Below are 11,456 nucleotides of genomic sequence, written 5' to 3' on the forward strand. Positions count from 1 at the left end.
TTACACAGCTAGTAGATAATATTCCAGTCATCTCATTAAATTCAAATTATTAGCAGTGGTAAATGGAAAATAAAATGATTAAGGGACTGTGAGACAGGCTATTGCCACACCTCTGTCTGCCACTAGCCTTATCTTACATCCGGAGGGGTGAGGGGTGCAAGAAATTGGGAGCAGGAGGGAAAGCGACACCCGAACTGTTTACAAACTGTCAATTTAATTTATGTCTGAAGGTAGGCACAACACTTGGTTTGTTTAGTACAAGATGAGTATATTCCATTTATTCCCATTCCAAATTCCATTCCATCATTCCAATCCAAACTCATTGAGGCATGGGGAATTAAACGGCATAGTGTAAAGTATGGAATGGATTTTGGAATGGAGCCTGCCACCATACAGGCGTCCCGTTAGCCTTGCTTCAAAGATGTATAGAATAATTATTGCAGGGATATATATTTGTAATTCTATCCCCATAATAAGCAAGTCTAGATACGTGGACAGCACATGCCATCGGCTTTTCTTCGATACATCTTGTTCTTATTATCTACATAACCTAGAAAATAGTATTTGAACTAAACACTTATTTCCCCAGAGTCATGTGCCTTTGAGTGTGTGGTGGATGGGTCATGGCTGGAGAGAGAAGCTGACACCCACGTCCTTTTGCTTAGTGCTATATATCAGTGATCAGCTGTTTATAAACTGTCTTATCATATTAGAGCGGAGACTTGTTTATAAATAGTAAATTTGTGTCACTCCAAATTCCATTCCAAATTCCATTCCACTGTTCCATTCCAAATTCAATTCCAAAATCCATTCCATACTTTACACTATGCCGAATTAAACTGGCTGCCTCCACACACTTCCCTGTTTGTTTGTTACTATCAAAATTATATATTCAGAGACTAAACGTTAGTTTAGTCTAACATGTGCACACATATGTGTAAATTATACGGGTTCAGTTCAAGGGTTTTATAACACATTTGTTGAATGCAATCAGCGTTCATTGCCACATGAAAATGGTTTTAGTTTGCCTTGACCATCACCAAAACAACCCAACTCAATAGAATTTCAAATGTATTTCAAACTTACCGGTATTCACATTCCATATTTGAATATCCAATCCATATTGTCATTGTATGCTGCCTTGTAATGCGATAAATTTAGGAATCAGGGATGATATTGAGATGTTATACCCAAATCCCATATTTTTGTGATTGTATTGAATGAATCAACCACCAAAACACATGAGACTAATATTGCACCTTCCATGTAAATATAACATGTTATATCTGGGATTGTGTCGTGCAAAACACTCTCCCTCTCACAGTGCTAGGAGAGACGCTATCTGGTGACCCACATTTGCGTGTGTGGGACTATGCTGTGGCGGTAGGGGAGGGGCGGGGGCACTGCTGTGGCAGAGGGAGGTTTCTGTCGACAGTTAGCCTGACGACATTTCTCGCGAGTGTAAAAACACAATTTTTAAATGTTCTGCTTCTCATTAAAAGCCCGTACATGTGTATATTATAATTTCGTACTTTAGCTTATGACTTGCCCGTTGAGACTTACAGAATACACCAAGAGAAGAAAGACAGATTCAACTCGGTCTCAAACTCTGAACTCAAACTACTTGTGGTCAAACTGTTTTATATTTGTGTGTCTTTGGTTGTTTAAAATACTGCAGAACATGTCCCAATATGTCCCAGTATTTTCTAGTTTTTTTATGTTTATATTTATTTATTTTCCTTTCTGTCTTTACTTTTTGGGGTTGAACTTTCGGTCTTGTGAAGTTTTTCTGGAGTATGATTTGTACCAGTTTTTGATTGAGATCGGGAAGACAAGTGGTCATTTCCTTATACTTCCCGATTAGATTTACATGCCTGATTAGGAGTAGTAATGGTCAAGTCTATTGCAGGGAGAAAGTTTAATATAGTAATTATCATGTGTGTCTGAATGTTTTCTGGTGATGCGCCTTCAAGTCTTCTAGAAAGATAGAATATCTGTCATATGTTTTGCTAGGATTTCAGCATCAACGTTTTATTTTGTGTTTTGGTTGTATATGTTTACTAATGTTATATTTGTGTTTTCTATCGTTTTTATGTGAGTCTGTGTTTCCAAGCGGGCTGTGCTTATTTGTTCTTGGTTTAACGGAGCGATGTAACAGTAATTTGGAAGATTTGGGTTATGTAATGTGCAGTGTTTCTTTAGTGCGGTGTTGTTAGGTATGGCGAATTGTTTGTTCTTTAAGTATTTTTATTGGAGTGTGGATTGAGCTTTTATGATTTTTTTAGTGATTTAATTGCATGGGAGTTTTTGTTAGTCTGTCATACAGACCAAGAAGCAAATATATCCAAGAAAGCCCACGCAAGTCTAGAAAATGTGGCAAGTCCAGATTTTCACAGCTTCTAAAAATGAAGAAAGTCTCAGGGCTCCTTTTCATCATATTTGATGTTTTTTCTATGAGCTTTTTTTCTGTAAAATATGTTCATTTCAGAGACCAGTTGTTAGTCTAGATTTTTGGTATGATGCGGGGAGTGTGTCGAGTGAGGTTTGTAAAAGATACTTGTGCATTATTACTACAGTGTCTATGGGATTATTGGGCTGCATTGGTAACAGCTGAAGCTTGTGCTGGATTGTCCCACAACCACATGAGAATGCTAGACAAGCCGCGCGATTTGGTTTTAGGGGAATGGGCATGAGTTTTAAAAGGTGATATGATCATAGTGGTGGCAATATACGAAAGTTGTTGGTTGCATGCAGAGTTGTTGAGGACTCGGAGCTGAATTGTGAGCGTCTGTCTAGGTTTTTACAGTTTAATTGTGTTTGTCCATATTGTGCATTTTGCATGTGATTGATCCGAAAACAATTTTGCAATGAAGTTTGGTACCTTTGAAGGTCAGGATGATAGTGGGAGATGTTTGTTTGGGATGGGTCTTGTGTGTTTTTAACTGGTGCTTCTTAGTAAATTTGTGATTTTGGTCTGGGTGTGGAGATTGTTTGATTTACGTGTTTGGAAAACCGTGGTCAGACTCCGCAGGAACTATGTGTATGACCTTTTCTCAGAAATGGGCTTCACACATTGTACCCATGTGGGGAATCGAACCCGGATCTTCAGCGTGACGAGCGATGGCATTATCCGCTACCCCCACCGCCCCCTGTGTGCTTTGTGTGTCCCCAGGGATACTCTACAACATTATATAGTCTCCCTGGTGTCCCACAGACTCTTCCGAACACTATTACAAAAAAAACCAGAAAATTACATTGATTGTAAGTTGAATCAAAATAAAACCCCTAGTGATAACAAAGGTTATTTGGAACTCTGTATCAGTACAGACGCATTCAGCAAAAGTATTGCTGGCTGAGTACAGCTATCGCAAGCAAGGTACAGGCTTGGCAGCATTTCGCACTACACCCTGTTCCAGTGTGTGTACCTCTCTTTATTGAGACAACACCTTTTATTGATACTGGGGATGTGTAAATTACATACAAAAAAATTAACTATACTAGCCTCTATGCCCCATCGACTTTACAGAACTATTACAAACAGAAGGAATGGTGTTTATATCAACATAGAGACATTTCGACGAAATGAAAATACTTCTAAAAACGCATAATGGCTTCTTTGATTCCACTTCATATGTTTCACTATTGTTTTTGTCTAATATGTATATTCAGGGTTTCTCTTTCATAACTGTGACCAATTCGAAAACAAATTCTAGGAACTTTGCCGTTTCGGATAGAAACCGAACATCTAACAACGTAATAGTGATGTGTAAAACATATATACCAAAATTGCACTGTCTAAGGCAATTGTAGGCAAAATTCCAAATGTATGAATCTTCTATGCAGTTACATATACACGCCTATGTACCCACAGACTTTTTAACAGAACTATTACATGTATAGTCCGTGGAATAAGGCCACTCTTGGCTTAAACTTCAGAGGACAAATTGTCATTTAAGACTAAAGTACTTTAGTTCAGATATTGAGAACAAGCTGTCACCACAAGCTTTCATGAGCGAAGATACATTCTACCGGTAATCGATTATCACGAAATAATGTGATGCCATTCCCTAACACTGCATCTGTATCAGAATATACCTACTTACATTTAGGCCTCATTCACTTGGATACATTTATACTTACATAAGTAAATTAATCTACTTCTGGTAGCATGTGAACACATTTGCTTGCTTGAGTAAATATATGGACATAAGTAAAAACATATTTGCTACACCTAGGTAGGTCCAGTAATAGTATATTTACTTAAAAGCATAAATGCTCCAGGAATATTTTGGTCATGGGAACAGGTTTTAAGATTTGCAGATTTATGCATATTATATACATGGTGCTAGAAATGATTGAAGAAATTCTAAATGCACAAGATCATACCTGAAAATATTATTAACACTGATTGTGAACACAATGTAAATATTCACGTGAATATATATACTCCATGAGTAAATTTACTTACATAAGTATATTTTGTCCATGTGAATGAGGCATTATAATATAGTCAGTCAGGCAGTTTAATTCAGACACTGAGTTTAACGTCACCCAATACATAAAACTTGGGGTACTCAGTGTTCACAATCTACCAGAAACAAACCTAGCCTTTATTGGTATTGGTATATTGGTACATATACTAATGTGGAGGCAGCAATTATCAGATCACATGGATTCCTGGTGGTTTAAAAATCCCCGATCAAGCTGTTTTGAATTGTGTAGAAAACGCAGTTTCCTCCTCACAATTTACATTGGGCCCATCTATTGGTAACCAGAAAGAGTCGTTGAGCTAACAAACTAACTAGATAGAATTCATGCCATTTTGCATATACCTTTCAACCTAGTTCTTTACTTTGAAAGACTGGGGGGCCTTTTTAAGCTTTGATCACAAACCAAGGAGATGTCTGGTTGTTGTCACAGCAAAACAATAGTTTGAAAGGGAAGCACAATTTGGTCTAGTGGCATATGTTGTTCTCAAATAGACATTTTTAGCAATGCAGTCTATACTATCGTAATTGTAATCATTTTTTAGGCACTCCTGAATTGGTAAGTCACAATGTTACAATTTAGCTATAGTCCACATTGAAGCATTTGCTCTTTTGAGCCATTCTTCATATTTCTGATTATCTTCCAGCAGCGTTCGAAATAGCTACTGACCTGCTAGCCAAATGCAAGCTGATTGTGAATGGGCCAGTAATAAAGTGTTAAAGCTATCCGACTGGTTAGCTAAAAATGTCAGATAATTTGTTCTGTATTTAATGCACATGAACATGATGAAGTCAATTATTAAGATGTTATAAGTCCCTCCGCAAATGTTTCGTGATATTTATTGTCACTTGTCACATAAGGATCACTATATAAAAAAAATTAATACATTGAGCAAAAGAGGTTAGGAACCATTACAATACAAATGTAGTGTTTATCATCTTCACTTACCGAACACCACACCAATTCTGACAGATGTGCATTTAAATATTGATATTTTGCTGTGCCAGTGAAGTACGATGTGGGCTAGCAACATTATTACTTAACTTGCCCTTCTGGCCAGCGACTTTTCAAAAATAATTTTTACAGTTTACCAGTATTTCATTTTGAAAAAGAAGAGTGACAAAAAACCCTTAATGTGTGACATCCAGACTTTTCACTGTTTTTTAATGTTTTCATTTTGTTTACGGTATCTTTCTTATAATGAATACAGTCAAGAAAACCTATGAAACCTCTCTCCATTAAACACTAATTCACCAGTGCATTAAGTTTCACAAGAAAGACATTTGAGCTATGTTCTTCTAAAAACATTATGAATAAGAAAACAATTACTGGTATTTGGCCTCCAAGTGCAGTTTGGAAAAATGATTTTGCACATCTCATTAAGACAACTGGTGCTATTGATAATACCAATGACAAGCAGAATACTAACATGTGGAACATGCAAACAATTAATAATGAGAAACATATATTCCAAGCAAAATTTTATTTCTAAAAGCAGGAATACAATAACATTACAACATGTGACAGAACAGCTGGAATATAAAAATGAAGTAAAAGTTCAACATATGGCTTGTTTTTCCTAGTCTAAATCATGAAAGTCCTTGAAAATCTCATTTTGTAACTAGACTAGCAATGTTTAGAAATATACATTGAACTGCCTGCAAGTATTGATAAATTAAAAATAATTAACTGATAAGGGTGTCGCGCTACAAATTCCTAACAATGGTATCAAGCGCCCTGCACCAGTGAGCAGTGCTGGGCCAGCTTCCAGAACCATTTTTAATCATTATAAATGAGACAAAATTTATATGATAGTCCAAACTTTACAGGTTTTTACAGAAAACAGCAGTGTGGGTACTGTAGTACATTATCCAGAATGTTCCATGCATGTTTGAAACAAGGTTCTCCACTTCCACTTCTGAAAACAAATAAAATTTGTTGTAAATGGTTTTAATAAGCAGTCCTCTAACTCAAGTTCCATGTGCCATTAATTACAGCAAACATAAGTCTATAGTCCAAATGTGGATCAATTCCAATGAAACACAGAAGGGAGTGCAGAACATTCAGTCTGAGAATAATAATTTAGACCATAAAATCTTCTTGGTTTTGATTTTTGTTTTTGTAAAGTTGGGAATGTTTAAATATTAAAATAGACCAACCCTGTAATTGTGTAAAATTTTCAAAATAGGTCAAAATATTATTAATATTATTGTAGATCCAGAAGGATAGACCTGGGCACTCAAGATATATTTCATCTTATTGTTCATAGTGTCATAATAATATTTTGCATTCCGAACTTAGCAGTCATCACACACTTCATATTTGGGTATCAGCTGTTTACTGCAGTCAATGAATAGTGAAATCAAAACAACTAAATATTGGAACATAGTGAAATCAAGAATCAGCTAAATAAGTGGAAAAGTTCTAGCTATCAAAAGTGAAATATGTTTATCAACTGGCAGACACTCATCCTCTGTACATTCATGAGGACTGTAGTAGTAATGTTCTTTTTGCTGGATTGTCATTTTCACTAAGTGAACATATATTTCTGCTCAACAGAAAAATATATTGGAGCTTCATTTTGTTTACAGTATAATATTGGACGGTATGACAAATTAGAAATGTTTTATTCTGCTTGTCCTGAGGTACCATGACATAATTTATGAAAATACCCCATTGAAACACAGTATACCAACTCCGAGCTTATCTGCCTGTTTTGTCCTATTACTGCTAGGCATGTTAACATAAAGTTACGACATCTTTGTTCAGCATCTTTTAGTATTACAGTATGATGGGGGAATCATACCACCAACCCATTTTGCTCTCTGGACAAAAACTCTATCCACTAGAGGCAGTTTCTCCACACTAGAGGGTGCTGTTATGATGTGAGTCAACTAAATGACATGTGTATTCAATACTCTGTTGACAAACATTTGTCAATATTTTATTTCCCAACTTCTTAAATGCCACTCAAAGATGTTATTTACCACTTATTAAATATGATCTACATCTACAAACAATTGATTAGGCATACATTGTACAAAGCTTTCATGCCAGAAAAAAAGCAATGAAGAAATTACATCAGTTGAAAACTCAAGCAATCCTGTCACAAATTGACTAATAGGACCAAAAAAGCAAGTAATGATGTGTTCTCTATGTCACATATAGAAGCTGTCTTACTTAATATCCATTGATTTCAAAGAACAAATATTACTACCAAGTACATATAATACCATACATTTAACATGATTAATACAGTTCTTAGTGTATACAATATGGTAAACAAACTTGACTTGTATATTAAAGAAACTTACTGTCAAACTTGTTTACATTCTGTCTCCATAACTACCTTGAAAAGTAAATGATAATGAAGTAAAACTGTTTAGAAACTAAACCTCGACCAGTGTTAAATATTGCTCCAATATAGTTTCTGGAGTTCTCACACTTCTCCTAGATGAACCAAGAACTCCATATTCTCAGAGAAAGCTCACAGATATTGAGTCTTCTAAACAGGTATCCACATCCACATTTGATGACTGGAAATTGTCCAAGTACCCATGAAATTCTTATACGCTGAAGATGTAAATATGCTAGGATTGGAGCTGTGATGATCGTGAAAAGCCAAGGAGCTGTGATGATCGTGAAAAGCCAAGGACTGATATTTCAATCCTTACAACCCTGAACTGGAAGAGTCTTTCATTGACAGCAAAGCGTAGGTATCTCTGAGAGTCTGGATGAATCTGAACAAGTAGATATGCATTCTGCAAGTCTATGGAGATATTAGAGTCCCTTATAGGGATCATTCATCAGAGGTTCCCTATTGACTCCATCCAAAACTTGTGAGGTTGTCTCAGGTATTCACAATTGAGGATCTTCAGACTGATAATCATCCTGAGGTATGTTGAAGGATTCAACACAAGGAATACCAGAGAGTGGTCTGAGCACAAAAAACTTGTCAACACTTGTCTCCGTTTTCCAGAGCTTATACTGATGTCATACTGGGTGTGTCATCAAGGGGTGCCTCTTAGCCAATTGCAGGCTGATAACTTGGAGGATACCCTGTGATCAGGCATTATGATCTTCCAGTTTTCTTTAAAAGCTGATAAACTGCCACTGGACCATGAAACACCTTCATAGGAAATATGGTCATCTTCTGTGCATGATCATTGTCTACAGCCAAGGTCGAGGTCTGTGCTACTAAAGTCTGAGGTGAATAAAGTCAGTTTAGCCATGGGCTTTCTATATTCTTGGCCCGAAACCCTTTCCTGTATCCCTTGGAATAAGACTTGGGCTTGTTGGAGATCCACTACCACTCTTCTGTTGGCCCTGCCCAAGCTGGTTCCTGTGGGGCTGTGGGACAATAGGGATTACTCTGTGGAAGCAATGAGGAAGCCATTAGGGTCGTGTGCAACTTTCTAACTTCCTCCGATTTTAGAACTTACAAGGTCTCTTCCCATTTCCTATTGAAGAGCTGATCTGAATAGTATCTCCTGCAATCCCCATCTCAATACTTGATGGATCTTCTGCTGCATCATCTTCTTGAGTTGAAGGCATCATCTTCTGAATTACCGAGCGTCCAATAGTTTACTCCCTGAATATTGTTTATAAGCTGAACTCTTTCATCAAAATCCCTGACTCTCCCTCCATTGATGAATAAATGTTCTGGCATTGTAACTGCAAATCCTTGAAATCGTTTATCAAGTGAAGGTGATTTGACAATTCTTCATTCAAATCAGTGATGATCTCAGAATGGAAGACTGAGGCAACTTTCTTGACCTTTTTTTAATGACAAGAGCATACTTCTCAAAAGCTGATGGAGTACCCGAAGGGGATTACAAAATGTATTTAAGGCCCTTACATTTACCCATGACAACCATAAGGAGCCAAATCGTAGAAATAATTTTTCAAACAAGTTTTCCATGCTTTCTGTTTTGGGAGATAACTCGGGACAGCACAGGGAGGACCTCTAGGAAGAAAGACAACACAAACCAATGGACTCTAAAAATTCTTCTCAGGTTGTGCATTCAGAGACAAGTTTCAGGAAAAGGGCAATCAAGTGTTGCCGAGGGATGTATTCATAAGAATTATGTGTGGCTCGTTTACAGACTATTCTCAACTATATCTGCATTTAATATGATTTAGTCAGAAAACCTTTGAGTGGTCGGATTAGAACCTTGATTTTACAACCAAACACACAAAATGCATTCTGGAATCCTTTCTTAGTTCTGACCATATACATTCAAGAACTGACCTTTGACCTCACTAAAATGGAAACATAGAATAAATCTTGTTAAATTGAATGCTATCTGCAAAATGTAATTTTTAGAGTAAAATTGATATTTTATACTTATCCTGACTCATGCTCTTTTGCTTGTCTTCTTCTTCTTGCGAACATAGTGGAACACTTGTATCTCCTTATTTGAAGCTCCCTTCAAAATAAAATCACTAATTGGTACTCACCACGAGTTGCTCCCCTTTGCTTCCCCTGGCGGGAAAGGTGTCGCCACCCTCTGGCCATGTGCTCCACTCTCTCCTGATTTAGCGAGCCCAACACTTGAATTTACAGGGAAATCCAAAGTGTTATGTGGGGAGGATGGAGGGCTAACCTCATGAGTCAGGATAAGTATAAAATATCAATTTTACTCTAAAATTACATATTTTTCCTTATCCTGACTCATGCTCTTTGTTTGTAGCATCCTACGGAACGGAGGTGGGTAACAGAATACTTTGGATTTATAATTAGTGATTTTGTATAGATATACTGTAATATCCCCTACGGGAACTTTCATGAAGGCTTAGATTTAGGATGTTTCCTGTATAAAGAAAACCATAGGTTATATAAAGCCATTAAAGGGGAATTACATTATGAATATATTGAACAATACATATAAATTATATATATATATATAGGTGACTCTGATAGAGGCACTGAAATTGACTATACCAAAGTATATGCTTAAGGTTGAATACTTAAGCTGAACATATATACATAGCCCTAAAACTCCAGAGAGTTATAAGCTAGATGAGTATGTATAAAATACATATTAATCTTGTGAGGATAATATTTTAACGCCCTCTGAGGGACTGTCAGTTGCTGGCGAGGACCAGTGGTCCGAAATGGTGAATGCCAGAGACATCTTCTGTAGTGATGTCTCTCAGGTAGTGATTAGCAAATACCATGTTAGATTTCCAATAGCATCCTTCCATAATCGTGTTCAAGGAACAGTTACCGTGTAGGGCGAGGGTAGAGGCCAGTGCCCTGATCTCATGTGGATTTGATGCTGTTGGTGGGTCCAAGCCTGCTGCCTTGTAGGCACGGAGAATGACAGTCCTTATCCAAATAGATATTGTGGTCCGTGACACTTCTGTTTGATTCGTAGGCGATAAGGGGATGAATAAGCGTTTGAGAAATCTTCTCCTTGTTTTGGATCGCCGTCAAAATAAACTTTGGAGCTCTTACGGACACAGTGATAGGTCTTGTGTATCTTCTGATCCAAGAATAGAGGATAGCGCCGGGATGTGGAATAATCTGTCTGGTTGACCTAGCAGTTGATTTTTTGCGATGAAATCCCATCTTAATCCGAGGTGCGCTGTGTTATGATTGTCATCAAACTGTATCCTCTCGTAATCCAGAGCGTGAATTTCAGACATTCTTGCTGCTGTGGCTAGCGATAGCAGAAACAGTGTTTTCTGTGAGAGAAATTCAAAGTTTGTCGATTCCAAAGGTTCATAGACCTCACTCGTGAGGTGTTGTAACACTACATTCAGATCCCAAGCTGGAAGCGGAACTTCCGCTTTTGGTCCTCCAATCGGAAAGCTCGTAGTAAGGCCAGTAACTCTGGAGATCTTGTCAATTTGACACCCGTTCTCATGGTGATTACAGAACTAAGCGCGGCAAGATATGTTGATATCGTTGAACCTTTTAAATGTTTGTTTTGGCATAGGTAACACAAATAGTCTGCCACTTG

Source organism: Haliotis rubra, unplaced genomic scaffold, assembly GCF_003918875.1.
Source record: "Haliotis rubra isolate DU_JTF1 unplaced genomic scaffold, ASM391887v1 Scf13, whole genome shotgun sequence".
Lineage (NCBI taxonomy): Eukaryota > Metazoa > Mollusca > Gastropoda > Lepetellida > Haliotidae > Haliotis > Haliotis rubra.